The sequence below is a fragment of the Canis lupus genome, chromosome 27, assembly GCF_048164855.1.
Source record: "Canis lupus baileyi chromosome 27, mCanLup2.hap1, whole genome shotgun sequence".
Taxonomy (NCBI): Eukaryota; Metazoa; Chordata; class Mammalia; order Carnivora; family Canidae; genus Canis; species Canis lupus.
In genome coordinates this window covers 25,634,545-25,661,644 of record NC_132864.1, presented here as the reverse complement: position 1 = coordinate 25,661,644, position 27,100 = coordinate 25,634,545, and the positions used below count along the sequence as shown (strand labels likewise).

The following is a 27,100-nucleotide window of genomic DNA, read 5'->3' as shown; positions in this document are numbered from 1 at the left end:
CATGTCCTCACCCCATGCAACGCGGCCTTCTTAAACATTCTATCTTTTTTCGTTTCTGGTCTTAGAAAGGGCCAGACAAGTCACTGTTCTGGATCAGCCCCCACCACCCTGCCCCCACCTTCATGCCTGTGTTCTCTGCGGGCCCCCATCTAGATGGACATGAAGTAGAAGGTATTTTAGTTAAACGCGAGTCTCCTGCTTCCCTTCCTGGGGCCCCACTCTGCTGCCCCCGGCTCTGACTCACTCGGCAGCCTGCAGGAAAGAAAGGCAGACAGATTTTGATATTTTCTCTTCCTTACATGCTCGATGGTGCTAACAGATTTCTTCTCCCCAAACTGGAGAACGCTGTCTAGACAGGGTTAGAGGCAGCGAAGAGGGCTAGATACGGAGCATCGGAGAATCGGACGATGGCAGGGTTGGAAGGCAGATCGAGTCCTGCCCCAAATCAGGACCGTTCACCTTTAGAAGCCAGTCCCCGTGGCCCCCTGGAAACACTGCTTTGGGACACACACATAGCCCGGACACGAGACCCAGAGCAATAAGAGGATCCGAAACACGGAGAGGAAATCCCTTGGCAGAGCCCACTGGCACCCTCCTCCTCCTGGACACTCCGGCCCCACTTACCCGAGCTGGCAGGCCCTGGCTGGGGACGTGTGCCTGCCTGAGAGAGTCAGCGGTGTCACGTCCCATCGCGAACGGGGCTGGCGCACACTGCTGTGGTGGCAGGAGCGGGTGGGGGGTGGGGGCTCGTCCCCCACCACACCCCCAGGCTGAGCCTCAGCAGGTCTCAAGAGACACAGGACCACAGCCTAAGCTCCAGAGTTCCGGAAGTGTGTGCACAGACGGCACAAAAGCTCCAACTGCATCCGCTGGCATCATCTCCAGCTTGTAAAACGCACACTCCTCTCGGCTTCTCAATATCGTAGCATAAAGAGGGCTGAGTCCACGGTGGGTGCTCAATAGAAATCTCCCCCGTTCCTCTGCAACATGTTCACTGAGCACCTACCATGTGTGCAAAGATGAGCAATAAAAGTCCCCTGCGTTCAGGGAACTCACAGTCTTGTGTAAGAAACACACATGCACACACACACACACACACACACACACAGCAGCAATTACAACTCTAGGTAATAAATACCATGGTATATAAAGGGGGATGTGGGAGCACAGGATTAGTATTAGCTGCTTAGAATTGGGAATGGTGATCCCGGAAGACTCCCCAGGCTGAGAGGCGACACGAGAGAATGCAAGTTGTTGGCTAATTTGGGAGCTGTTTCTCCTGGCTCAGAAGTATTTGAACATTCCATCTGCTCCAGGTCCTGAAACACCACCTCAGGGCCTTTGCACAAGCTGTGCCTGCTGGCTGGAATACCCTTCTCATTCACACAGACACCGGCCCAGCCCTCAGAACAGAGCTCAGGCATCTCTGCAATCCTCCCCACCCCCAACCACTACACACACACAACCTGGTACAATCTTCCTCTTACATGTCCATGGAGCACCAGACATCCTTGGCAGGACTCGTCATAGCTCCATAGTTGTATTTAATGCTGCCTGAACTTTCACTTTATACTCGTCTCTCCCTTTCAACGGCAAGCCCCCAGAAGACATCCAGAGTCCCCAGAAGCTAGCACAGCGGCCTGACATATAATAGCACCGAATACATACTTGTTGATTACATAAATAACAGTTGAATGAATAAATAGATGAATGAAGAGGTATTCTTCTGCTCCCCACTCTTCTTGGATTTTTTTTTTAAGATTTTACTTATTTATTCATGAAAGGCATAGAGGCAGAGACATAGAGGGAGAAGCAGGCTCCCTGCAGGAAGCCCGATGTGGGATTCGATCCCAGGACCCTGGGATCATGCCCTGAGCTGAAGGCAGACGCTCAACCACTGAGCCACCCGGTAGTCCCCCTTCAAGGATTCTGAACAAGGACAGGTACCACCAGTTTCATGATGCTAAGCAATCTAGGACACAGGAAGAGTTACTCCAGTTCTGGCAAGCTGGGTAGTGGCCAACGGTCAATTGCTACTAGATGACAAAACCCTGTGAAGAGCTAAGCTGGAAGCTCAACCTGCTGACCTCCCCAAGAGCACCCCAAGCCCCCAGTTTTGCTGGACCATAGGGAGGAGCTCTACTGCTCAACAGGCCTGCTGTCAGCCACCTGCTGTGACCACATTATCCCTTCACTGTCCTGCCGCCAGCTCATCTGCCCAAGTGTGGCTGGGATGCTTCCCTGCACAGCTTGTCCTGGGGAAGGAAGTCACCCACAGCAACCGCTGGCAAATTAGGATCAACGGTACATGCGTGTCTCCCTACTCTGGGATCCTTGAACCCACCCAGCTCAGGGGCCATCCCACAGGGCAGTAAAGGGGGAAAGAAGAGTCTTGGTCCATACCCCTCGTAACCAAACAATGTCTCTGTTATCTGTAATCTGCTTCACATCTTGGGCTTCCTCTTGAGTTTCCGTTTCAAATGCCTGGCAAATGCCTGGTATATAAATATGGCTGTACCAACGCATCCGCGAATTAATTAATACATCAGTGAACAAAGGGGGGAAAAGAGACACGTTTTTTGGTTTTGTTTTGGTTTTGTTTTGTTTTGTTTTGTTTTTGAATCACCACAATAAACAGCTAAGGAACATTTTAAAGTCTCTCCCAAACCTAGAAACACAGGACTCTCAGGGTTTCGCTGAACCTGTCATAAAAAACACAAGGAAACTGATTGAAATGTACGCTTTAAAACCTTACTTTAAATGCATCACATATGTCATGCTTAATTTAAGACATGTCGGTCTCTTCCAAAACACTCCAGAAGCTCGCTCCACACAGGGGCCAGCTGCTATGTCTTGTGTGGCCTCGCTCACTCTTTGTAAATGCATTAGCACTATCGGCCAAAGCCAAGAAAACAAGAGCTCCCGAAGAAAGAGGGGGCGAGGAGTGCGAGCCACCTCTCGGGTTGTATCTATATGAGCCATCACAGAGCGCGGCATCAGGGACAGACGGGGAGCCTGTGGCCACAGTGGGCCAGAGGGCAGAGGATGCCAGTCTGACCTGGAGCAGTGAGGGCATCAGCAGGAACATGCCACCGAACCTTCCAGGTCTACAGGTTAGCTTTCCCAGAGTGGCTTTTGCAATGTCTGAAATGCCCATTTCCTGAATCTTTTTTTAAGATTTTATTTATTTATTCATGAGAGACACAAAGAGAGGGGCAGAGACACAGGCAGAGGGAGAAGCAGGCTCCCTGCGGGGTGGTGCCCGATGTGGGACTCGATTCCAGGACCCCGGGATCAGGACCTGAGCCAAAGGCAGATGCTCAGCCACTGAGCCACCCGGGCATCCCTGCAGTTTTCTGCAAAGAAACCCATTTTCCCAGGAACTGAAGCACCAGGCCCCACAATTGTGGACATTCGGCGGGAGTCAATGCAGAGCATCCATTTGTCCATGCGCCGTCCTACTGACTGTCCTGCAAACCAGGTTCTGTGCTTGGTGCTGGGGGTGTAGCCATGTGGCTCACAGCCTCCTCCTCCTCCCGACCGAACCACATAGGGAGAAGGCAAGAGAAGCACCTCCATTCAGAACCAAACAGTTTGGCAGCTTTTCTCTCAGATTCAGAGGCGCTGATTCGTTCTAACAGCTGCTGCAGATCTTTCGTAATTACACCCTTAAATCCGATCTGGGAGCTCACCAGTCATTCACTCAGCCATCTCTGGGTGCCGTTTCCCGGGAATGCCACCATCTGCTGAGGGGTGTGAGCCAGTCCTCACGCCTTCCAGTGTCTTCCGGAATGTGACCTGGCCTCCCAAATCTGCAAATCCACCCTGCGTGGCGCCCTGCGGGAGGTGCCAAGTGCAGGCCCGCGTCCCTCCCAGGAGGGCAGGGCTGCAGTAAACGTCCACCCACGGGCCCCAGAAGGAAGGGGCCCGATGGCTGATGGCACTGGAGTACCCACATCCTCTCCTCTCCGTCCCCATGGCAACGGCCCTAGCTCATTCGTTCGTTCATTTGTCCGTTCGTTCATTCATTCCAATACACAATTATTGAGCACCTACCACGTACCAGGCTCTGGGCCGGGCGCTAGGGACACAGCAGTGAACACAACACATGGAAAACCCTGTGCCCACGGAGCCGGCAGTCAAGAAGATAGGAATAAACAACATAAATAAACAAGATACACAGAAAGTTGGACAAGCGACCCTAAAAAGGAGAGTGGCCCGGGAAAACTTCATGAAGAAGGGACACTGAAAACCCACCTCCTCGCTGACATTCCTGTCTGCTGGAGCCTCCTCCAATCTACTCTCGCAGCACTAGAGTGAGGCTATGACTCGCAAGCACCATCGCGCCACCCCTCCTTGTTCAGAGCAAAGCATGTCAAACTCCATCCCTAAGACCTGGCAGGATCCGGATCCCCTTCATAACCCCCCCCCACCCGGGCCCTGTCTATCTGTCTGTCTCTAGCACGCACTCACGTACTTACTTTAGCACAATGAACCCCCTAGACAGGTCACAAGACACCCTATGCTCTTCCGTGCCTCCACGCCTCTACACTGCCGTTTCCTACCGCTTACTAATTCCTAGGCATCCCTCAGTCCTGAGCTCCAAAATGCCACCTCCTCCAGGAAGCCTGCCCTGCTGCCCTAGGGCGGGTTCAAGTGCCCCCTTTGTGCTGTGCTATCTAAGTCTCTGTTTCTCCCTAGCCTGGTGTTGATCACATACGTGGTGACTGTTTCCTCTGCTAGATGGGGTGATTCTGGGTCCTGGGTCCAGTTCACAACTGTAGCCCCAGGATCTGACGTCAGAAGGGACATAAAGCCAGTGTGTAGAAAAGTATTCGAAGGGAGGGGATCCCTGGGTGGCTCGGCAGTTTAGTGCCTGCCTTTGGCCCAGGGTGCGATCCTGGAGTCCCGGGATTGAGTCCCATGTCGGGCTCCCGGCATAAGTAAATCTTTAAAAAAAAAAAAAAAAAAGTATTTGAAGGGAAAGCATCCCTGAGAGAAGGAAATAGAGCATCCCATTAGCCATGGCTCTGGGGAAACAGATACACTCATCTGCTCCCAAGGCCAGTGTCCGTTATAAAAGCAAATCGGCAATATTCACTCTCAATCACTATTTTTTGAGACTCCCTCAAGAGTCAGGCACCACACTATGTGACTCTGTGCACCTTCTGCCTTCTCCCATCTAATATTCACAACTCTGTACTTCTCAAATTATTACCACCGCTCTAGAGATGAGGAAAACACAGTTTTGAAAATGAGCCGGCTCACATGGCAAGGAGGGGCTGAGCTAGGGTTGAAATCTTCTGACTATAAACCAAGTGTATTTCTCCAATATATTCACCCCCAGGCATGCATTTATTTCTTTTTTCTAAGATTTTATTTATTTATGAGAGACACAGAAAGAGAGGCAGAGACATAGGCAGAGGGAGAAGCAAGATCCCTGCAGGGAGCCTGAGCAGATCTCAGGACCCCAGGATCATGACCTGAGCCAAAGGCAGACGCTCAACCACTGAGCCACTCAGGCGTCCCACATGCATTTATTTTTGATTCAGTAACCCTGTTTCTTTTTTTGCCCAAAGATTTTATTTATTTACTTACTTACTTACTTATTTGGGGGAGGGGGGTAGTGGTGGAGGGAGAGGGACAAGCAGACTCTATGCTGAGTGTGAAGCCCAATGCAGGGCTGGGTCCCACAACCCTGAGAGGATGACCTGACCTGAGATTTCAGGTTGTATGTACAAACGAGTCACCCAGGCACTCCTGGTAACCCCGCTTCCAAAATCTTATCCTACGGGGAAAAAAATCTAAGGGAAGAGAGAGCCACCTACACAAACATGTCCTTTACAGTGTTTATGTACACAGGCACAGCAATAACCACCCCTGGATTCAGGGTGGTATGCTATTTGAAACGTCACAAAAATTGCAACATGAGCAGGCAAGACCAGACCTCCCAGTGTCCAGCCAGCACAGAACATTACGAGTGGCACAAAAATCCTGTCCCACTGCAGAAGCAGGTCCTGCTATGACCCCAGCTTATGGATGAGGAAGACTAAGCCAGAGCAGAGTGACCTGCCCATGGGCAACTGGAGTTATGCTGACGCCACCCTTCTCCCTGTCAGATTTCTTCCAAAGTCCACATGGGCTAACTAGAATAACTGCTTTTTTTTTTTTAAGGAAGACTTCAGGTGTGCTTTTTTTTTTTTTTTTTTTTTAAGATTTTATTTATTTATGAGAAGGAGGGGCAGGGTGAGGAGCAGAGGGAGAGGGATAAGCAGACTCTGCATTAAGCACCAAGCCTGATGCAGGGCTGGATCCCAGAACCCTGAGATCATGACCTGAGCCAAAACCAAAATGTAGGGCACTTAACCGAGAGACACCCAGATGCCCTGAGAATAAGTGCTTTTCACGATGTTCAGATGTAAAGGATACTTCACAACCATTAGGATGGCTATCATAAAAAACCAAAAAACCAAAACAAAAACAGAACAGAAGCAGTGTTGGCAAGGATGTGGAAAAACTGGAACCTGTGTGCACCACTGTGGGAATATAAAATGGTGCAGAGGCTGTGGAAAACAGGAGGGCAGATCCTCAAAAACTGAACACAGAATTACCACATGGCCCTGCCATCCCACCCCTGAGAGTAGAGACCAGAACAGATACTTGCACACCAGTGTTCAAAGCAACACTATTCACAACAGCCAGAAGGTAGAAACAACCCAAATGTCTACAGATAGATGAATAAACAAAAGGTGGTATCTCCACACCACGGAATATTATTCGACTTTAAAATGGAAAGATATTCTGATGTGTGTTATAACACAGATGAGCCTTGAGGACATTATGAGAAGTGCAATAAGCCAGTCACAAAAGCACAAATAGTCAAATTCATGGGGATGAAAGTAGAACGGTGGGGGCCAGGTGTTGGGGTAGAAGGGAACAGGGAGTCAGTGTTTAACGGGGATGGAGTTTCAGTATGAGTTGATGAGAAAGTTCTAGAGATGAATGGTAATGCTGGTTGCACAACAGTGTGTATGTACTTAATGCCACTGAACTGTACACTTAAAAACAGTTAAGAGAAGTCTGTGCTGTATGTATTTTACCACTTTTTTTTTTAAAGCAAGAAACTAAACACAAACGTAAAGTAAACCTACTGCTCAAGCTCTAACTACCATGTGATGTGATGCAGTTCACGTAGACCTGTGTCCTTTAGGCAAATCTCTGTTAAAGGTCCACACTGGGCCATGCCCCCTCACGCTGGGAATGCAGTGGGAAGGAAGGAGACCCCACTCCTGATCACAGTGGGTCACAGACACAGTCTAGTGGAGGAAGGGGGAAAAGAAAGACCATAAAAATTTGTAGGGGGCCCTGACAGGCAGCAGAAAGTGAGGCTGTAGAAGCCCAAGGAAGTAGTCAGGGACGTCTTCCTGGAAGAGGTAACATCTCAATGAACCTGGTAGGAGTCAGCCAAGCAGAGAAAGAGGGTAGTGCCAGCCTACGAGACAGTATATGCACAGGCCCAAAGCTACTGGGAAACAGTCATACAGTGTGAGCCTATTCGTTGGCCATCCTTGGGGCAATGTGGGGCTATCTTGGTGGAAAATCTGGGAGGCACAACTTTCTAAAACTCATGCATTTTGTTAACCCAAGTCAGAAATCACATCGGAGAGTACAAAACACTGGTTCAGGAGTCAGAACAGGATGGTTTTCCACACAGTCTGGCTGACCTGGTGCAGACCCCTTGCACTCTTAAAGCACCCAGGTTTGGAGATAAATTATTCCATCATCCTACTTTTTTGTTGTTAATTGTGGTGGAAATTGCATGACATAAAATTCATCATTTCACCCATTTCAAAGCAGACAACACAGTGGCACCTGGCAAATTCACAACATGGTGCCACCATCACCTGTCGAGCCCCAGAATGTTTTTGTCACCCCCAAAGGAATCCCGAAAGCCGTCACTCCCCACCCCCAGCCTCTGGCAACCACTACACTCTCACTTTCTGCCTCCATGGATTTGCCATTTCTGGGTATTTCATAAAAATGGAAATCACACAGCACGCCCCTCGCCCTAGATTTGGTCTCAGTTCCTCCACTGTCTTGCTATGAGAGCTTGGGCAAGTCCCTGCCTCCCTCTGAGCCTCAGTTTCCATGAAACAAGATGTTGAACAAGAGGTCACTAAATTCTCTGGGATTTTTTTTTTAAGATTTTATTTCTTTATTCATGAGAGAGAGAGAGAGAGAGACGCAGAGACACAAGCAAAGGGAGAAGCAGGCTCCATGCAGGGAGCCCGATGTGGGACTCAATCCCAGGACTCCAGGATCACACCCTGGGCCGAAGGCAGGCGCCAAACCGCTGAGCCACCCAGGGAACCCCCTCTCCGAGATTTTAAACATTCTGGCATTCTGACTTGGCTCAACCCCAGACTCTTCGGGGCTGCATTATCCACTTTTCTCTGTGCTTGGTGCATCGTCTGCCATGGAGCCAGCTCTCTGGATCCTGAGATGTGTGTTCTAAACCTCCTGGGCCCCCATGATTCCTTATAAAAAAGCAGTACTCCGTAAAGGGTTGTTGAAGGACTAAATAAAATTCTTTTTTGTTTTTAAGTTTTTGGGGTTTTTTTTTTAAAGATTTTATCCATCAATCATGAGAGACACAGAGAGGCAGAGACAACAGGCAGAGGGAGAAGCAGGCTCCATGCAGGGAGCCTGATGTGGGACTCGATCCCGGGACCCCGGGATCATGCCCTGAGCCAAATGCTCAACGGCTGACCCACCCAGGTGTCCCCTAAATAAAATTCTTACTCCCCTACGGAGGAAAGTAGTGAGAGCGAAGTTTCCTCCAAAGTGTGAACTATCTCTTTAAGAACGGCCTTAATTAGCATGGGCTTGACCTCCGAGTCAAGTTCAAGTTCCAGTGGATTCCCTTTCAGCACACCCGCCATTCCAGACTCTGGAATCCAGAGGAAGAGTTGAGGAGGCTTTTCCCAAACTTGCCCTGGAGCACCAGATACAGGAAAGCGTGACCCAAACTGCTTCAGCCCAACACCCCCTGGCCAGATGCAAGTGCTGATCTGGAGAAAGAATGGTTCACCTTATCTTTACGCCTTTATTTAAACATCCGCCTTTTCAATCCTCATTAGCCTGTTCCTTCCTACTATTTGTGCTATTTCTGGACTGGCTGAAGCCATTAATCAAGCTGCCTTTTTTTGTTTGTTTTTCTCTAAATCAGGGATGGGCAAACTGCAGTCTGCAGGCCACATCCGGCCCACCACCTGTTTTTGTAAATAAAGCTTTATTGTAACACAGCCACACCCATTTATTTGTATTTATGTACAGCTTCTCCCAAGGTATATGAACACAGAGCTGAGGGGTGGCCACAGAGGCCATATGGCCCAGAAAGCCTAAAATATTTACTCTGTGGTCCTTTACAGAAAGAGTTTGGTAGAACCCTGCCCTAGATCGTGGAGAATTCAGTCCCCTGAGACTGGACTCCCTCAAGGAAGTGACATCCCCTCTTCAAAACAGTCAAAACGTCTACACCATTCTGTCTGAGACTTGCCCAGCCACTAGATCTCTTCAGGTGCTCCACATGATAATTATAGAAAACTTCACAAATACAGGTGAGCAAAAATGTTTTTAATAATCCTAAATCCGACCCCCCAGCAGCATTCCAATGTACACCAACCTGGGCATTTCCAGTGTAGATGGGAACTTTCTGTCAAAACTAAACTGGAATCAGACCTGCCATTTAGGAACTTGCTTTTTTTTTTTTTTTTTTTTTTAATTTCAAAACCTATCCTAAACATCCTTCACGTCTATAACTGTACAATCTACACAGCCCTTGCCAATGGTTCTGGAGCATTCCATTTTGTGGGTATCTCATCGTCAGATAATCCATCCCCCACTACAGGATGTGTAGGATATTGCCAGTCGTTGACCATTAAAAACCAAACACTGCAATGAACACCCACATGCACTTATTTTCCCAAGATAAATTTTGCCTGGAAGTGGGCTGACTGGTTCAAAAGATGTAGACCTTTTTTTAGAGCTTTTGATATATGCAGTATGGACTTCCACACCTAAGGGAAACACATCCCCTGCTGACTTAATTCAAAGCTTAGGAGGTCAGGGTTCTCAACCTCTCCCCGGAGGCAAGCCCAATAAAGATGTCTAATGAGCAATAAACCAGGGCCCCTGGCTGGCCATGCCCTCACTCGTAGCTTTCCTGGCTCTTGTTTATGGCCAGATTATCACAGACCTGACTATAAGGTTTGCAAGGACAATTAGAACAACTCACATAGAGAGGTGAGTCTGGGCCCAGCCTGGAGGCCTATCCAGCCCGGCAGTAGAAAAGGGAGCAGGAAGGAAGACCCAACCCTGGAACGGATGTTCACAGCAGAGGAAACTCAATCCCGAAGCTCGATTCAACACAACACACAGCATGATGCCGGCTAGATTCACAAAGATGTGCACACAACATGCTCTCTCTTTAGGGAGGCTGAGAAGTGCATATTGCATTTCAGAAAGAAAAAAAAAGATTCCTCCAAGTACAAACAGATTTCTGGAAGAATTAGCTTATTTTGGCCCAAGAGCTGCCTTATGTGCAAAGCTCAAACCCTAGGAAGGTGTGATCATGTCTCTCCTCAGCTCTAAAATAAATGGCTCTCACCATCCATTGCTTTGGGCAAGGTATTCCAGGGCCTGCCAAAAATAACTAACTTCGTCTATACTACAGGCCCTGTCTCCACTCCCAGATTCCCATTGGGGTTCCATGACTTGAGTGTCTTTTCCACTTATTCCTTCTCCGTGGACAGCTTTTTACACACAGCACAAGTTCTGTTTGCCCAACTCCCACCCATCTTTTTAGAGCATTGTCAGGGACACCTCTTCCAAGAAACCCATGCTAATTTCCCAGGCCAAAGTCACTTCCAACCATCCTTGGCAACGTACCTGGTCCTAATGCCCTGTATCAGAATTAAAGCTGAGGTTCTTCTTCTTTTAAGATTTAGAACCCCCACCCTAGCTCACCCAGGGCATACAGCCCTCTATTCTGAGTTCTCCTTCCCCAAACCTAGTTGACGCCCAGCACAGGCACAGGGAGGGCAAAATGGGACAGTGCTAGGTTCCCTAGAGGTGGGAGGCAGTCCAGGTGGGACACAAGTTGGTCGTAGGTTAACACTTAGGATGCTCTGATGGCCAGGTACAGCATGAAGCCACTGCGAATGACACCGTGCACAAGGCGTGTCCTTCTGATTCTCCTGGTGTCGTCCCGCGAAGCCCCAGAGACTGTCTCTGCCTAGTGCTACCGTGACTTAAACACTTAATGTTTCCATTATGTGGTAATACCTCAATTTAATAAAAACAACCCCAAGCTCACACCATATCTAGCTGCAGCATATTTTAAAATATTATTTTAGTTTCGTTGTATTTAATTTTACTGTTATTTTCTATTTAAGACAAGTGACACTAGCTTACTATTTACAAGAGATTTTCACAAAAGTTCTTTAAAAAATTTATTTGACTTTAGGAAAAGCAAAAAGTTGACCAATAGAAGAATAAAATAAAATAATAAAAAGTCCATGCAGGGGTTGTGTGGATATGGTAAAAGGCCATGAGGCTAGAAATCACCAGTAATATCAAAGAATATAGAATCGAAGTCAAAACATAAAGATGCAAGCTCTCAGGGAGCTTTCTTTCTTAAGGCTAACAAGCCAGAGACTGCTTTCTGGGCCTTCACAGCTAGAAGCATGGTCATGTGATCCAGCTCTGACCAAAAAGACATAAGAGGAAACGGCTAGATTTGCAGTGAAGCATTTGCTTTGCTAATAAAAACAGGTGGGGGAACCCTGGGTGGCACAGCGGTTTAGCGCCTGCCTTTGGCCCAGGGCACGATCCTGGAGACCCGGGATTGAATCCCACGTCAGGCTCCCGGTGCATGAAGCCTGCTTCTCCCTCTGCCTGTGTCTCTGCCTCTCTCTCTCTCTCTGTGACTATCATAAATAAATAAAAATTTTTTAAAAATTAAAAAAAAAAAAAAAGGTGGATGCGGCTTACAGTGCTCCCTCCCTTCTTCCTACCTGGAACAGAGATGTGATGCCTGGAGCCAAGGCAACCATGTTGAGACCAAAGATCACAAGCACTATTTTAAGGACAGTGGCATGAAAAAGACCTTAACGCCGCTGAGCCACTGCATTAACTCTGAACCACTCCCCTCCGGATTTTTGTTGTTGTTGTTGTTATGTAAAGAATAATAATGTACCTATTGAAGCCAAGTCTCTACTGCAGGAATTTGAGAGACAGTGATTCCAGGGAGTCTACCCTTACCTACTCTCAAACTGTATCTGGTTTCACAGCTGGGGAGAGGAGAAAGAAGGACAACTGGCTAAGCAGATGTCATTCGCGAGGCCAGCCTAGCATCTGGCATGCGCCTGTCACCTACACAAGCCTTATTAACAACAGAGGAAGTGCCAAAAACAATGTAAACACCAGAGAGTATCCCCCAAAACCAGGGTACAAGAAAAGCCTGAAAGGACTGTCAGGACCAAAGCTGGGTCCTCAGGGATGTCATCAGTCTCAAGTCTGTCTCTCTGGCTGCTACGTGGCACCCACCCCACCCCACGCCCGCCAGCCATTCTGTCTACGTCACGTGCATGCCGTCCACACCAATAAACCTGCAGTGATACCTGACATGGCCTCTCCCGGTTTTCCCAGGAGGATAACTGTGCCTCCCATACCCTTCAGGCAACCAACCGACTCTGAGTCCTCCTGGGCCAGCTTCCCAGCACCCCTGTAAACCTGTCAGGGCCTGGCACTGCCAGCCTCGGGGCACACCAGACAGGCCCCAGTCCTGGCACAGAACCTGGGCCTCTGTGCACTTGAAGACATATACCTGGCCCAGCTACCAAGAAGACACCCCAATGAGCCGTTCCAAGTTTGTTCAATTGCTTGGTCCTCCAGCCTCTTGAGAGCTGGGGCCTGGGAAGTGTAGTATTAATAATTACCATCGTCAAATCGCTAACACTAATTGAGCACTGATTTGGTGCCAGATGGCACCGTGAATGCATTTCTCCACTTGATCCACCCTCTGAGGTGGGGTGCATGATGAGGTCCCACTTGATGGATGAAGACAACAAGGCCTGGGAGGTCGAGCAATTTGCCCAAGGAGTGGAGTCAGGATTTGAACTCAGGCAGCCTCACTCCCCCACCTATCCTGTTAATCCTTGCAGTGTCAACAACTGTTGTGCTATTAGGTGATGCTGTGTGCTGGGCACTGTGCCAAGGACTCTACATACGTAATTTTTGTCAATCCCTTCAAAGACCTCCTGGGGTTTAGACTAGTATTAGCCCCATTTTACAGGTAAGAAAACTGAGGCTTCAAAGGCAAGGTGATCTGCTGAGGTCAACTGCTTAGTAAGCTAGCAGACCTGGGACACCTGTACTCAGGCTGTCTGTCTCCGGAGTATGTGCTCTCTGCCAATCGGCCATTCACCCCCACTGCCTGGCACTGGGCTGGCCTGGCTCAGAGCAGGTTTCTAGCCAACACTGGGGGACAGAATGCATTTGTTTTTTTTTTTTTTTTTTTTTTTAATTTTTCATGAGAGACATAGAAAGAGAGGCAGAGACACAGGCAGAGGGAGAAGCAGTTTCCCTGTGGGGAGCCTGATGCGGGACTCGATCTCAGGACCCCAGGATCACACCCTGAGCCAAAGGCAGACACTCAACCGCTGAGTCACACAGGTGTCCCCACTTGTTCTTGAAGCACAGTCTAATGGGGGAAGCAGACATGGCCATGGGCTTTGAGGTGACATTGAGGCCCAACGGGACAAAGAGCTTACAGAGACAAAATAATGCTCCCCCACAAGACATCCACGCCCTAACCCCCAAAACCAATTAATCTGTTACCTTACCAGCAGGTGGGACTTTACAGGTGTGACTAAATGAAGGCTCTTGAGATGGAGAAGGTTACCCTGGATTATCTGGATGGATCCAGTGTCATGACAAGGGTCCCTGTAAAAGGGAGGCAAGAAGGTCAGTTCAGAGAGAGAAAATGTGATGAAAAAAACAGATCGGGGCACCTGGGTGGCTCAGTCAGTTAAACGTTTGCTTTCAGCTCAGGTTGTGATCCCAGAGTCCTGAGATCGAGTCCCATATTTGGGATCCCTGTTCAGCACAGAGTCTGGTTCTCCCTCTCCCTCTGCCCCTCCCCTTGCTCATGCTCTGTATCTCTCTCAAATAAACAAAATCTTTAAAAAAAAATAGATCAAAGTGATGCAGGACCACAAGCCAAGGCTGCAGCAGCTTCTGGAAGCTGGAAAGGGCAAGGACAGAGCCTCCAAAAGGAAAGCACCTCTGATGACCCATTTCAGACTTCTGACTTCCAAAATTATAAAGTAATAAACTTGTTAAGGTGATAAACTTGTTGCAGCCACTGAACCGTGGTCAATTGTTACAGTGGTCGTAGGAAACTCATACAGAGCTTAACTCAGCTGAAGAGAAAGAGAGATGAGGGCTTCCTGGAGGAGGCAGGATGCAGCTGAGTGGCTACCTGAATAACCCCAAAGCCCCAGCCTCCATGAGGTTCTTTGGGTTGCTCATAGTATGACACTTGCCATGTGGCTACTGACATTTAAATTTCAATTAGTTAAGGGGTGCGTGGTGGTAGTAGTAGTAGTAGTAGTAGTAGTAGCTGAGAGTCTGCCTTTGGCTCCAGTGGTGATCCCGGGGTCCTGGGATAGAGTCCTGCATTGGGCTTCCCGCAGGGAGCCTGCTATTCCTTCTGCCTCTGTCTCTGCCTCTCTCTGTGTGTCTCTTATGAATAAATACATAAAATCTTTTAATAAATAAATAAATTCTAATTAGTTAAAACCAAATGCAATTTTGAACCCAGCACTTCAGTTGCACTAGGTCTGTTTTAAGCGCTCAACAGGCTTGGGGGACCAGTGGATGGCACTCAAAGTTCTACTGGACAGCTCCACACACTCCCAATATCCAGCTGTGTAAACTGAGGCTTGGAGGGGGTGAGTCCCACAGGCAAGCTGGCACTCAGTCCCCTGGAGCTAACTTCATCCTCAGCCTTTTCAATGACTGGCTGACTGCCCCCGTCCCAGGCCCGGCCTTTTTTAACTGAACCCCAAATCACCCACCCGTTGTAAGAAGTCACAACCCTTAGCATCGCTGAGAACAGTTTATTTTGACTCGTCCCTTGGCCCTTAAACGCAGGGTGTACCGTGAGGAGGGCGGAGAGGCCCGGGTTAATAAACGGTTCTTCTTCGCACAGGCTCCAGGGAATGAAGTGACTCATGGTGGGGCCCAGATCATTTGTGGTTTGGACGGAGGAGTGCCACGTGTTCCAGTGATCGACCATGAGCCAGCCCTCGACCCCCAAAACCCATCATCTTTATTCACTGGCAACACGGGGCACTAAGGAAGTCTCTACCAGCGGGGCCAGAAGGACCAGATAGAGACGTCAGGGTAACACGGTTCAATTTCTAGGGTAACATCTGCTGCTCACAAGGAATTCTTTAGGAGTCACTGAATGACAAACATAATGAGTTATAATGAGGACAATCAACTCTTTCACACTTTCAGCTCAAGGCAGTCACAAAGGGTTTCAGAGAAACTCTTTTTACTTAGTTACGATTTCTACATTTCACACGATGAGGATCACAACCAACTCGTTTCTATTTTCTGACCATGAGGCTGGGTTCCTGGGAAACGTGCCACAGGCACACACTCACTTCTCCCAGCAACCTCGGCGGCAGGGAGCATTTTACCCCCATTTTACAGATGAGCAAACCGAGGCTCTGGGACACTGATGAGGAAGCCCACTCTCTTGCTTCCTCTGCTGTGCTGCCTTCTGAGAAAAATCAGTGTGGACGCGAGAGAAAACAGGCACATTCAAGAAACCCTGAATCACTGAAAGCACAAAGCAGAAGAGATAAAGTTACTGACCGTTTATAAATGTCAGAGGGCCCATGAGCTTTTCGAGGAGGGTGCAGCATGCACCTTCCCCTTCTACTGCTTCCCCACCCACAGCCCTGGATGCACAGGGCTGCCTATGGAAGATGCCGGCTGGAGGGCTTGGTTTCCAGTCGTGGGGCCTCACTTGGCCAGCAGGCAGCACAGGTCAGAAGTGCCAGTGAGTCAATGCCCCAGAAGGTCAGCCCACCACCAAAGGCGGAAGGAACAGGTATATCAATACCCCAGCTCCCTCCCTTCTCTGGTGGAGAACTCTTAGGTTCTATAGTCTTGATCACACACCCTATGTGAGTCTCCTTGTCTTCCCTGTATTACCTCCACAGGTACCCCCTGCCCGTAAGAATCACACTCATCATCACACCCCTGCCTCAGCAGGGAGCCCAACCAGAAGCACCCAAGGGTGCTCAGCATCCCTGCCTTGCTCGGTGGTTGCCAATGGTAAGGAGCTGCACCCCCACCCCAACCAAGTTGCCAAACACTTCCTGGGTGCTTGGGGAAAAAAAAAATCCAAAGTGATTCTCTTCCTGGATCTTTAAACCATGGCACCTCACTAACACTGAGTCCAGATATGAGAAGACCCTCCTTGGAACACCCAGGGGGGGGGCTCAGCGGTTGAGCATCTGTCTTTGGCTCACGGAGTGATCCCGGGGTCCTGGGATCGAGTCCCACATCAGGCTCCCTGCATGGAGCCTGCTTCTCCCCCTGCCTGTGTCTCTGCCTCTCTCTGTGTGTCTCTCATGAGCAAATAAATAAAATCTTAAAAAAAAAAAAAAAAAAAAAAGAGCCTGCTTGATTTTTAGCACAGGAAAATGGGAAAGAAGTGTGTCCATGCCAGAGAGGAGAATGATTTTCCTAACCCAGAGGTGGGACACACACCAGTCAGAATTCCAACTAGAACCCAGGGTTCTCATTTGCTTCGACGTGGATGGAACTGGAGGGTATTATGCGGAGTGAAATAAGTCAATCAGAGAAGGACAAACATGATATGGTCTCATTCATTTGGGGAATATAAAAAAATAGTGAAAGGGAATAAAGGGGAAAGGAGAAAAAATGAGTGGGAAATATCAGAAAGGAAGACAGAACACGAGAGACTCCTAACTCTGGGAAACGAACTAGGGGTGGTAGAAAGGGAGGGGGGTGGGGGGTGGGGGTGATGGGCACTGAGGGGGGCACTTGATGGGATGAGCACTGAGTGTTATTCTATATGTTGGCAAATTGAACACCAATAAAAAATAAATTAAAAAAAAAAAGAACCCGGGGTTCCTGATTCATAATGTAATTTTTATGTATATATAAAAACATATATAAAACTATATATAACTATGCGTTGCTTATGTATATTATATCTAATCTGGTGATGTATGTTACTATCTGCATTACATGTATTTATATGTACTATAATATTTTATATAATATACAAGTCTATACTTATTTATATGACACAGAAATTGCTTTGGCCCAAGGGTTCTATAAATGAAGGACCTTCCAGCTACAGGAATCCTGAGTGAGCTGCCCACAGGATGACACAGCGGCATGATCTGAAAACTATTATCTACTTGGACCTGGAATACACACATGCACACACACAGAAAAAGGTCTCCAATGACCAATAAGCATATGAAAAGATGCTCAGCCTCACTGGTCCCTGGGGATGCAAAACTATAATCACAATGACAAACTACCCCCAGATCCACCAAAATGGCCAAAATTACAAAGACTGGCATTGGCAAGTGCTTTCAAGGATGAGAAGTGGAACTGATTTTAAACCGGCACAAATACTTTGTTTGGTAGAGTCCACTGAAGCCGATCTACACCTAACGCACGGCTGGGTACTTACCCAACAGAAATGAGTGCTTGGTTCACAAAGGACGCGCACACGGATGCTCCTCGCTGCTTCATTCATAATAGCCAAAGCCGAAACCACCTAACTGCCCATCAACAGTAGACTGGATAAAGAACTACTAGCATATTCCTATGATGGAATGAAATACAGCAGTGAAAAAAACCAAACTACTGTGACAGGCAAAACATGGATAGCAATCACAGACATCAGGTGAGCAAAACAACCAGAACCCAAAGCGGTATGTGCGTCAAAGCGCACTTGTATGAAGTTCAGGAAATATCCAAAGCCTCCTCGAGGCAACTGAAAGAAGAACAGCATTAATAACCTTTGAGGAGGGGCGCCTGGGTGGCTCAGTGGTTGAGCGTCTGCCTTCGGCTCAGGGCATGATCCCGGGGTCCTGGGATCGAGTCCCATATCGGGTTCCCTGCATGGAGCCTGCTTCTCCCTCTGCCAGAGTCTCTGCCTCTCTCTCTGTGTCTCTCGTGGATAAATAAATAAAATCTTAAAACAAAAATAGCCTTTGACGATTATTAACTAAAAGCGGTATAAGGAAGCTTTCTGGGGGCTTAGGAATGTTCTAGATCTTGATAGGAGTGGTGGTTACAAGTTACATACATATACAAACATATACATACTTAAGGTTTGCTACTACCCCTGAGAACAAAGCCTAAACTTCCAGAGGCCCCAGGTGCTCACCAAATAAAGCCACACCCCGCAGCACAGCTCCGAATGATCTGCCCCTGTGCACCCAGGGACTTCACCTCCTGCCAAATACTCCCCACCTCCTTTCCTCGCTCCAGACTCACTCATCCTAGAAACCGTTTGCCTTGATACGGAGGGAGTCAGGATCTAGAATGAAATCTACCCTCCGAAGGGAAAGAGACCCACAGGGATTTGCCAATCACCTCCCTTCTTCCTGAGTGATGTCAGTACCCACGTGTGCTAACTCAGCAACAGCTCCCTGAGATGCCTCTTCCTCCAGGAAGCCTTCCCTGACCTCACCGCCCCCCACCCCCACCCCCACCCCAGGTAGGATTGCCAAAACTTTCTGCTTCTTGGTGACACTGGCCCCTGTTTTAAGCCTGTTCTATTTGTCTGCCTTGCTCCCTCCTGTTGTGCTCCCTGGTTTACTGCCAGAGCCTAGCAAGGCGCCTGGCACTAAGAGGTACACAATAAATATCTGCTGAAACACAGGGATGTTTGAATGAGAAAATGAGTGTTTTGAGGGAGGATAAGAATGGGATGGAGTAGTGATTCTGTGCAACTACCTCGGCGCACAGGTACACGTTTTTCCAGGAAAGCTATCCTCCAACAGGCTGGCCCACAACCCTGCCTATAAGCCCCACCCCCCCCAAACCAGGGCATCCATAGCCAACAACAGACTGATATAGGACACAAAAGCCTGTGTACCCTTGCTTCCAGGCAGGATTTGTTCTGTGGCTCCAGAGCTCCCTGGGGGATCAGGCTAAAGCTAAACCTGGCTGAGGTCACACCCCTCCTCTGCCCTCTCCAGCTTCACTCACTCCCCCTTCTGAGAGCTCAGCCCCAGTCAGTTTCTTCCTCAGTGTGCATCTCCAGCTCTGCTTCTTGGGACCCCTCCCTGAGACAGAACCCAAGCCTTTGTCTGGGGCCCAGGAGGAGGCACTGCCTCCTGAATGACGTCTATAATGTATGACAATGCCAGAGATGACCTCTAGACATGCCAGGTGCCCAGCCTAAAGAGAAGCAGCATCCATAAGGTGTGGATGTGCATGGGAGTGTGGGGGAGGCTTTACCCTCCGCTCCCAAAGCCCTTTATCCTTATCTCTAGAAGACACGCAAAAGGACCCCACCTGAACATCTCTGCTTTCCAGTCACCAACAGCAAAGCTTTAAAATGTCCTAGAGTCTAGAGAGTGCCCTCCAACAAGATATCCTGGCCACACTTCAGCTCTTAGAACAGCCACCTTGGGGACACCTGCGTGGCTCAGTGGTTGAACGTCTGCCGTTGGCTCAGGACCTGATCCCCAAGTCCCAGAATTGAGTCCCACATCGGGCTTCATGCATGGAGCCTCCTTCTCCCTCTGCCAGTGTCTCTGCCTCTCTCTGTGTGTCTCTTATGAATACAAAAAAAAAAAAAAAAAGAACAGCCACCTGGGTCCAGGGCAGGGGAGTCGGATCCCCATGAGTCATTGTGAGCCCCTCCCCCAAAGGCAACTTACCAGGCCAGGTTACAGAAAACACTATACAATCTCCTAAATTTGGATAAACACCACCTGCTCTCAGTTCTCCCAGACCCTGCTTTTTGCCCAGCATAATCACCAGTTATTAAGAGCTCAGAGGATGCCGTGTTTGGGGCATGCAGGACTGGCAGCCAGGAGCTCCTGGTCTCCTTGCCCTGTCTGTGGCCTTCTGTATGACCGTTCAGAGCGTGGACTTCTGGAATCAACCAGCTGGGCACCCACTGGGGTCCCAACCTCTCCTAGCTGTGTGACCTTGGGCCAGTCGCTCCACCTCTCTGAGCCTCAGCTGCCTCATCTATAAAACACAACCAAGGCTTTGTACTTCACATGCTTTTGTGAGGATTAATTGAGATCACATGTGCAAAGTGCACGTGCACAACGTCTGTGGTCACCACACGTGTCAATGACTGTCCTTGTCAACAGTATTATTATTATTAATCATTTAGACTGGGAGGAGGTGGGAGCCTGTAGAATTAGTCCACTGGATTTCTGCACGGGTGCAGGAAAGCTGCGGGAAGCAGGAGGAGAGACAGGCTTTGTGCATCATCACAAAAAATACAAGGAAGCGAAGATGCCTGGAAAGTGTATACAGCAAGCACTCAATATACAGGCACTCTTCTTATCATAAAGTAGAAGGTGAACCCAAGAAAAGGACCTCTCTGGTTCAAAGATCCTTTTATATTCAAGTGGCAACTTTGTGCCAACAGCCGCGGACCCGCGGCAGAACCAGTGGCCTCTCCCTGTCACAGCCTCTGAGCACAGGCCGCGCTTCACCTGAGCCTCTGTCGCCCTCGGCTGCCCCGTGCCTGTCAGCCACCAAGGGAAGAGCCTGCCGCGTCACAGCAGATGCTCATGGCGCCTCTTGGAGCCTCACCTAAATCTGCTCGGCACAGGTGGCCAGCTTTCTGCTGGCGCTGTGACAATTCAAGGGTGTGTTTATAGTCTCCCCAATGTTCCCAGTGGCCCACAGGGGTAACCAGCTCATTAGCATATCCTAATGGTGTATCACCACCCAAATAAACCACTTCCCCTCACACCATTCACTCAGGCCCTGCTTCTGGGGGAGCTCAGCTTAAGACACCTCTCCTTGGGATGCCTGGGTGGCGCAGTGGTTTGGCGCCTGCCTTTGGCCCAGGGCGCGATCCTGGGGACCCGGGATCGAATCCCACATCGGGCTCCCGGTGCATGGAGCCTGCTTCTCCCTCTGCCTGTGTCTCTGCCTCTCTCTCTCTCTCTCTCTGTCTCTCTATCATAAATAAAAATTAAAAAAAAAAAAAAAAGACACCTCTCCTTCCTAGAATCTGACTCATGAGATGGGGCCTGTTCAGGACAACCGTTCTCCCGTAGGGTGTCTGACACGCTGGTGAGACATACCCCATTGTGAAATGGGTCCACCTGACTACCAAGAATGACTACCAAGACCATCTGAGTTTCTACCGTTTGCACTGGCTGTTTCAAAGCTGCTCTTTTAGAGATTTCTTCAAAAAGTGACCCAGGGCTTGGTGATGGGGCCACAGTGAAGAACTTAAAAGTTGGGGGTCACCGTTAACACTAGGTGATCAAGGAAGGCTTCCTGGAGGAGGTAACATTTCAGCTGCATGACCTAAAGGATCACAGGGAGCCAGCCAGGGGAAGACCAAGGGGTCCAGAATCCGAAAAGAGCTCAAGAACAGAAATTTCTGCTAGCAGGGCTAGAGCAGAGTGGAGGGAAGTGGTGTGGCCAGATCTTCTAAGGCTTTGAGGTGCTGTGAGATTGCATCTGGGACTCTCACAGAATCACCTTCCTCTCTCTGCCTCCCCTGCACTCTGATCCGCCTTCCCTTCCCGAGCGGGGAGGGGGAGGGTGGAGTTACCTCCCACCTGCCAAGAGCCTCCTGGGGGAGGGCGGCTCACATGTCACATCCTCCATCCTGTGGTCCAGGTGAGACCTGCTGGCTTCAAGGCAGGGAGAAGGAGAGGCGGGGAGAGCTGCTTCTAGATCAACACCTGGCAAGTGGGCATCCGAGCCGAGCCGGAGGAGAGCTGCCAGGAGCAGTTCACAGCACGCATGCTCAAGTTCAAACCCCGCCTTTTTGAACCTGGGCAAGTGTCTTGTCTTCCTCAGCCTCGGCTTCCTCACCTGTCACATGGGCTAATAATCCTACCTACTTCCAAAAGCAGCGGAGAGATTTGCTAAGAACACACGTAAGGGTGCCTGGGGGGCTCAGCAGTTGAGCATCTGCCTTCAGCTCAGGATGAGGCTCCAGAGTCCCAGGATCGAGTCCTGCATCAGGCGCCCCGCAGGGAGCCTGCTTCTCCCTCTGCCTGTGTCTCTGCCTCTCTCTGTGTGTCTCTCATGAATAAATAAATAAAATCTTTAAAAAAAGAACATACATGTAAAAGCACTCAGCATCGTGTATGTTTTTACTGATCCCCACCCCCACCCCACACCAGGCACAGTACTTGGGGGCCAAGAGACAGCTGCGAACAAGACAGGGTGGCTTGGGCGCTGCAGGGGAGACACGTGGCGCTGACACAGGTCAGTAATCCCAAAGACAAGATGAGATCCTCCATGCGCAGTTGGGGGGGGCCCCTCACTCGGAGACCCTGTCCCCTAGAAGCCCAGAGCCTCCAGCTGGGACACGAACCCTGCGGGCTACGACCCCTGTCTCCCGGCAGACACCCGAGCATGGGCACCCTTAGCGAGTCCAGCTCTTTAGGGGCCCCCGCAGCTGCGTCAGGGTCCTGGGCCTGGCCGCCACCCCAACCCCCCTGGCAACATCCCTAAACCCCAAAGACGGCCTCTGGGGAGCTTAGCGGCGGGCGTGGTCAGGGACGCCGAAGAGTGAGGGTGGTGTCTGCGGCGCCAGCACGAATCCCGTCCTGCCTGGGCTGCCTGGGCTGCCAGGGGCCCAGCAGACCCAGGTCTAGACCCGCTGTGGCCACGTGGGGCGGGCGGAGGTGGGAGTGGGCAAGGGGAGCAGGGCGGAGCCGGGAGGAGCCTCCCCACCACCCCACGATTGCCTCCAGCCGGCAGACAGCTCTGGACAGAGGTTAGGCCGGACCCCTCGCCGTCACCCAGCCGTCACCCAGCCGTCACCCAGCCGTCACCCAGCGACTACAGGTTACTGTTGAGAAAGCAGGAAACGGAGGCTTACGGAGATTAAGTGCCTGTCCGAGGTCACACATCTTGCCAAATTCCAGAGGCCAAAAGGCTGAATCACTGGCAGGAATAAAGAGAGGGGACAATCCTGAAAACGCAGAGGGACGGGGCCTCAAAGCCAGCCCGAGAGAAGGCGCTGCCTGGGCCAGCCCCACAGCAAGGCGGTATGACGGCGTGGCCAACGGGAGGCCTGTGACTTTGGCTGTGTGTCCTCAGCCTCAGTTTCCCCACCTGGCACAAAAGGGCCCAGCACACTGCCTGGTAGAGCCACTGAGCCCCGGGCCCTTCCCACAGGGGAGGAGGGGACACCTGGCATCCAGGCTGCCACAGCAGTCAGAGGCCAGCACGCCTGAAGCTGCCCCCAGGAAGGCCAAGTCACCATGGGGTCACGATGACCCCACCCCTCAAGGAAGGGCCAGGCCGGGGAACCAGCCAGGGCCCCCTGCTGACACCCAGGAGTGGCCCGTTCACCCTGGGGCCGGGCTGGAGGCAGCAGTTCTGCAGGCCAAGCCTGATGTGCACCGCCCACCCCGCCCCCAGGGCTGCTGCTGGTGTGCTCACACATCTGGCACACATGAATGGGTGGGCATGCGCCATGCTTGGGTCCAAGGAACAAGTTTCCAGGTGGTTGGGTGGATATAGGATGCGTGTATATATTTGGATTGTGAACCAGGTTGTGTGTGGGATGCCTGGGGACAAGGCTGTTTCAACGGTGTGCAGTAGAAGGGTTCACTGGTCAGTTCTGCCTGTGAAGGCGGGGAGTGGGGTGCAAGGTGGCAGTGGATCTGGGTGTCCTGATGGTTGTGAGGGACGGGAAGGGAGTAGGTGGTGGTGTTATGGAGGGACAGCAGGTGAGGGCACGTTCGTGGGGGTGTGCCTGCTAGGTATGCAGTCACAGGTCTGAGAGTTTGTGTGCTGGAGAGGGGTGTGTGTGTGTGTGTGGTCGTGTGATGGGGCGGGCTGTACTTTAAGAACATGGACTCTGAACCATCCTGCCTGGGTTTATATCTTGTGTGATTCTGTGCAAATAATACCTGAGCCTAGCTGCCTTGTCTATAATATCAGGACAATAACAACACCTCTGAGGATTAAATGAGTATATTCCTGAAAAGCACTAGCACAGTGCCTGGCACATACTAAATGTTCAGTCAAGAGCACCTCCTAATATGACTGTGGTGACAATGACATCCAGCCATGCTCATGTGGGTCCTTATGTGTGTGGTATGTCAAGGGAGGACTGGATGGGATGTCATGTATCAGTGGGGGTTACCTCCATCTTTACCTCATGTTCTGGGGGACAAAATAAAAATGTATGCCCTACCCCGATCATAAAATTTATTCATCCCCAAGTCGACCAAAGCACAAAAAGAAGCCAAGGCCCCATTTTTACAGCTCAAGGATGAACATATGGAAAGTGTGACACTAACAGTCTCCCCACCACCACCACTAGCTCCTCCAGAGGCAGCAAGGAATGGCACCCCTGTCCTCAGGTGGCTCACAGTCAGGGGTAGGGGATATGGGTAGAACTCAAAGAGAAAAAAAATAAAAAAAACAAGAGAGGTGTCAATGCAAACTGATGAGAGGGAAAGAAGCCCATCGAGAAGGTCCAATAGAGAGCATCACAGCAGGAACAGCCTATGCAAAGGTCCTGAGGCAGGAGGCCCTTGGAGGAACTAAAAGTTCACAGTGGCCCAGGGCCAGAGGGTATGAGGTACATGAGGCGCTAGAGATGGACCAAGAAATGTGAAATGATCTAAATGTCCAACTGCTGGGAACTGGGTAAGCCGACTACAGTATTCAACTCTGACAATTTTAATCATTTGTCCCAAATGAAGTTTATGGACACTGATGATGGAAGAAACCAGTTCATGGTTCATGGCATGATGTTAAGTAAAAAACAGAAAGCTACAAAGCTGTATAGATCTGGGTTTTGCAAAAAAAAAAAAAAGAAGAAGAAAGAAAGAAATAATAATCATAAAAATAATAGTAATTATAATCAGCACGATCCATTTATATAAGAAACAAATGCGCCCTCAAAAATACAAAAATCCCCCTGCCAAAATTTCACAATGCTTGTCCAATGGGGATGGGTTCCTGGATGATATTTCTTCTTCCTGCTGTTTGGCATTTACGATGTTCTATCTGAAATTTTTTTTTAATGTTTAACAAACAGTGAGAAAAGCTTCCTGCCATCTCCTGCCCAGATCCCAAAACCCCGACGAGGTTTCTGGAGCTGTGTTTTTATGAGGACAGCCCTTTTTTTGTTCAAATCTCAAATAAACAAAAGCCCGTTTGGCAGAGGTCCCTGGCGGGTGGACATTCACCCCGTGCGCCCTCCCGGCACCAACACTGCAGCTAAGACAACAGCGCGTGTTTTCATGGGGGGCTGTGGGGAGGAGGGCTCTGGAACTCTTTCTAAGCCTCAGGAACTCGTCCCAAATAGTTTCTTCTCCACCCAGGGACCCTCCCTTTCCTGAGGCTCAGGGTCAGCCCTCCTCCCACACTCTTGCCTTGGGCCAATGTGTCCCCCAAGAGCCCTGACCAGCCCTGAATTCCTGGGGCCTGGAAGCTGGAAGTCCAGAATCTTCCATCTTAAAGACCACATGGCCCAAGGTCCCTTGTTACATCAGCAAGGAGACTGAGCTCTGAGCAGTGATGTGAATTGCCCGGGGACATCCAAGAATCCGGACCTCCTTGCCAGGACCATTCATCTAACAAATATGCATTAAGTAAGCACCTACTATGTGTTGGACATTGCTCTGACCATCGAGGATAGAGCCACAGGGTTATGTAATAAGATTCAGGGGCTGGGGAGCAACTCTAGTCTGGGGTGGCAAGATGGGGAAGAGGAGGACTCTCTGAGGAGGTGACAATTGGAGCTGAGACCTCAATGAGTCTGCCATGCAAACAGCCAGGGAAACAGTGTTCCAGAAAGAAGGACCGGGAGGCAGGTCCAGGTAAGAAAGGTTGTTTTTGTTTAGATTTTATTTATTTATTTGACAGAGAGAGAGAAAGCATGAGCAGGGGGAGCGGCAGGCAGAGGCAGAGGGAGAAGCAGGCTCCCCGCTGAGCAGAGAGCTTTACATGGGGCTCGATCCCAGGACCCTGGGATCATGACCTGAGTGGACGGCAGATGCTTAACCGACGGAGCCACCCAGGCGCCCCTGAGGAAGGTCTTTTTGAAAAGCAGTGGGTGCTGTGTAAGGCCGAGTCTCTCCAGAAAGGAGCATGGGTTCAATCCTATATGGGACAGGAAGTCCCTGGAGGGCTCCACTGACTCTTCTGGAAGGTCACTCGGGGTACCCAGTGGAGAATGAACTTTGGAGGGCAAGACTGGGGGCCTGGAACCACAGAGGAGCTGCCTGCCGCCTCCAAGGCAGGAAATGGGGGTGGCCCAGACCCATCGGTGTCAGGGGGTTTGATAAGGAGGAAAAACAGACCATCCACATGAGAAGGAGGAACAGCATGAACCCATCCCCCCCATCATGAAGCCAGGGGTAATCAGAGCCAAAGGGACCCCAGAAAACACTAATTTACAGCCCCCTCCAGTGCAGAAACAGTGAGCATGCTGGGCCTAATCCAACACCAGCCCAAAGTGCAGGCAGTCAGAGAGATCTAGGCTCAAATTCCAACACTACACTTATTAGTTGCATGGCTTTACAAGTCAATTCCCCTCCCCAAGCCTCAGTTTACTTGACTGTGGAATGGGGATAGTGATAGCAAATCCAGCTGGACCTGGAAGGCCCCAGCACCCATTGCAGAGTAGCTCCTTCCCCTTTACTTCTGCCTTCGGGTCTGATGCCAGCCTGCAAGACTCACTTGAGTTAAATTACCCTGAACACCAGTTTTGAAGAACTGCCACGAATAGTGACTTTCTTCCCAAAGGATCGCATGAAGCAGAAATGGGAATCCTTCC

General features: G+C 50.0%; 1 protein-coding gene across 7 annotated transcripts in view; it reads right to left on the bottom strand.

The window, feature by feature from the left end:
* Nucleotides 1-27,100, bottom strand: part of KIAA1671 (KIAA1671 ortholog) — a 202,133-nt gene that overhangs the window by 144,617 nt on the left and 30,416 nt on the right. For 4 of the 7 annotated variants that reach the window (XM_072802991.1, XM_072802995.1, XM_072802996.1 and 1 more), the window contains exon 2: nucleotides 13,908-14,007. The exons of 1 other annotated variant lie outside the window; for it this stretch is intronic. The gene's annotated coding sequence lies outside the window, so the exon portion shown is untranslated. Of the gene's footprint in view, nucleotides 1-13,902; nucleotides 14,008-27,100 lie in introns of all 7 variants that reach the window. 2 more of the 7 variants (XM_072802993.1, XM_072802997.1) reach the window with 1 other exon arrangement.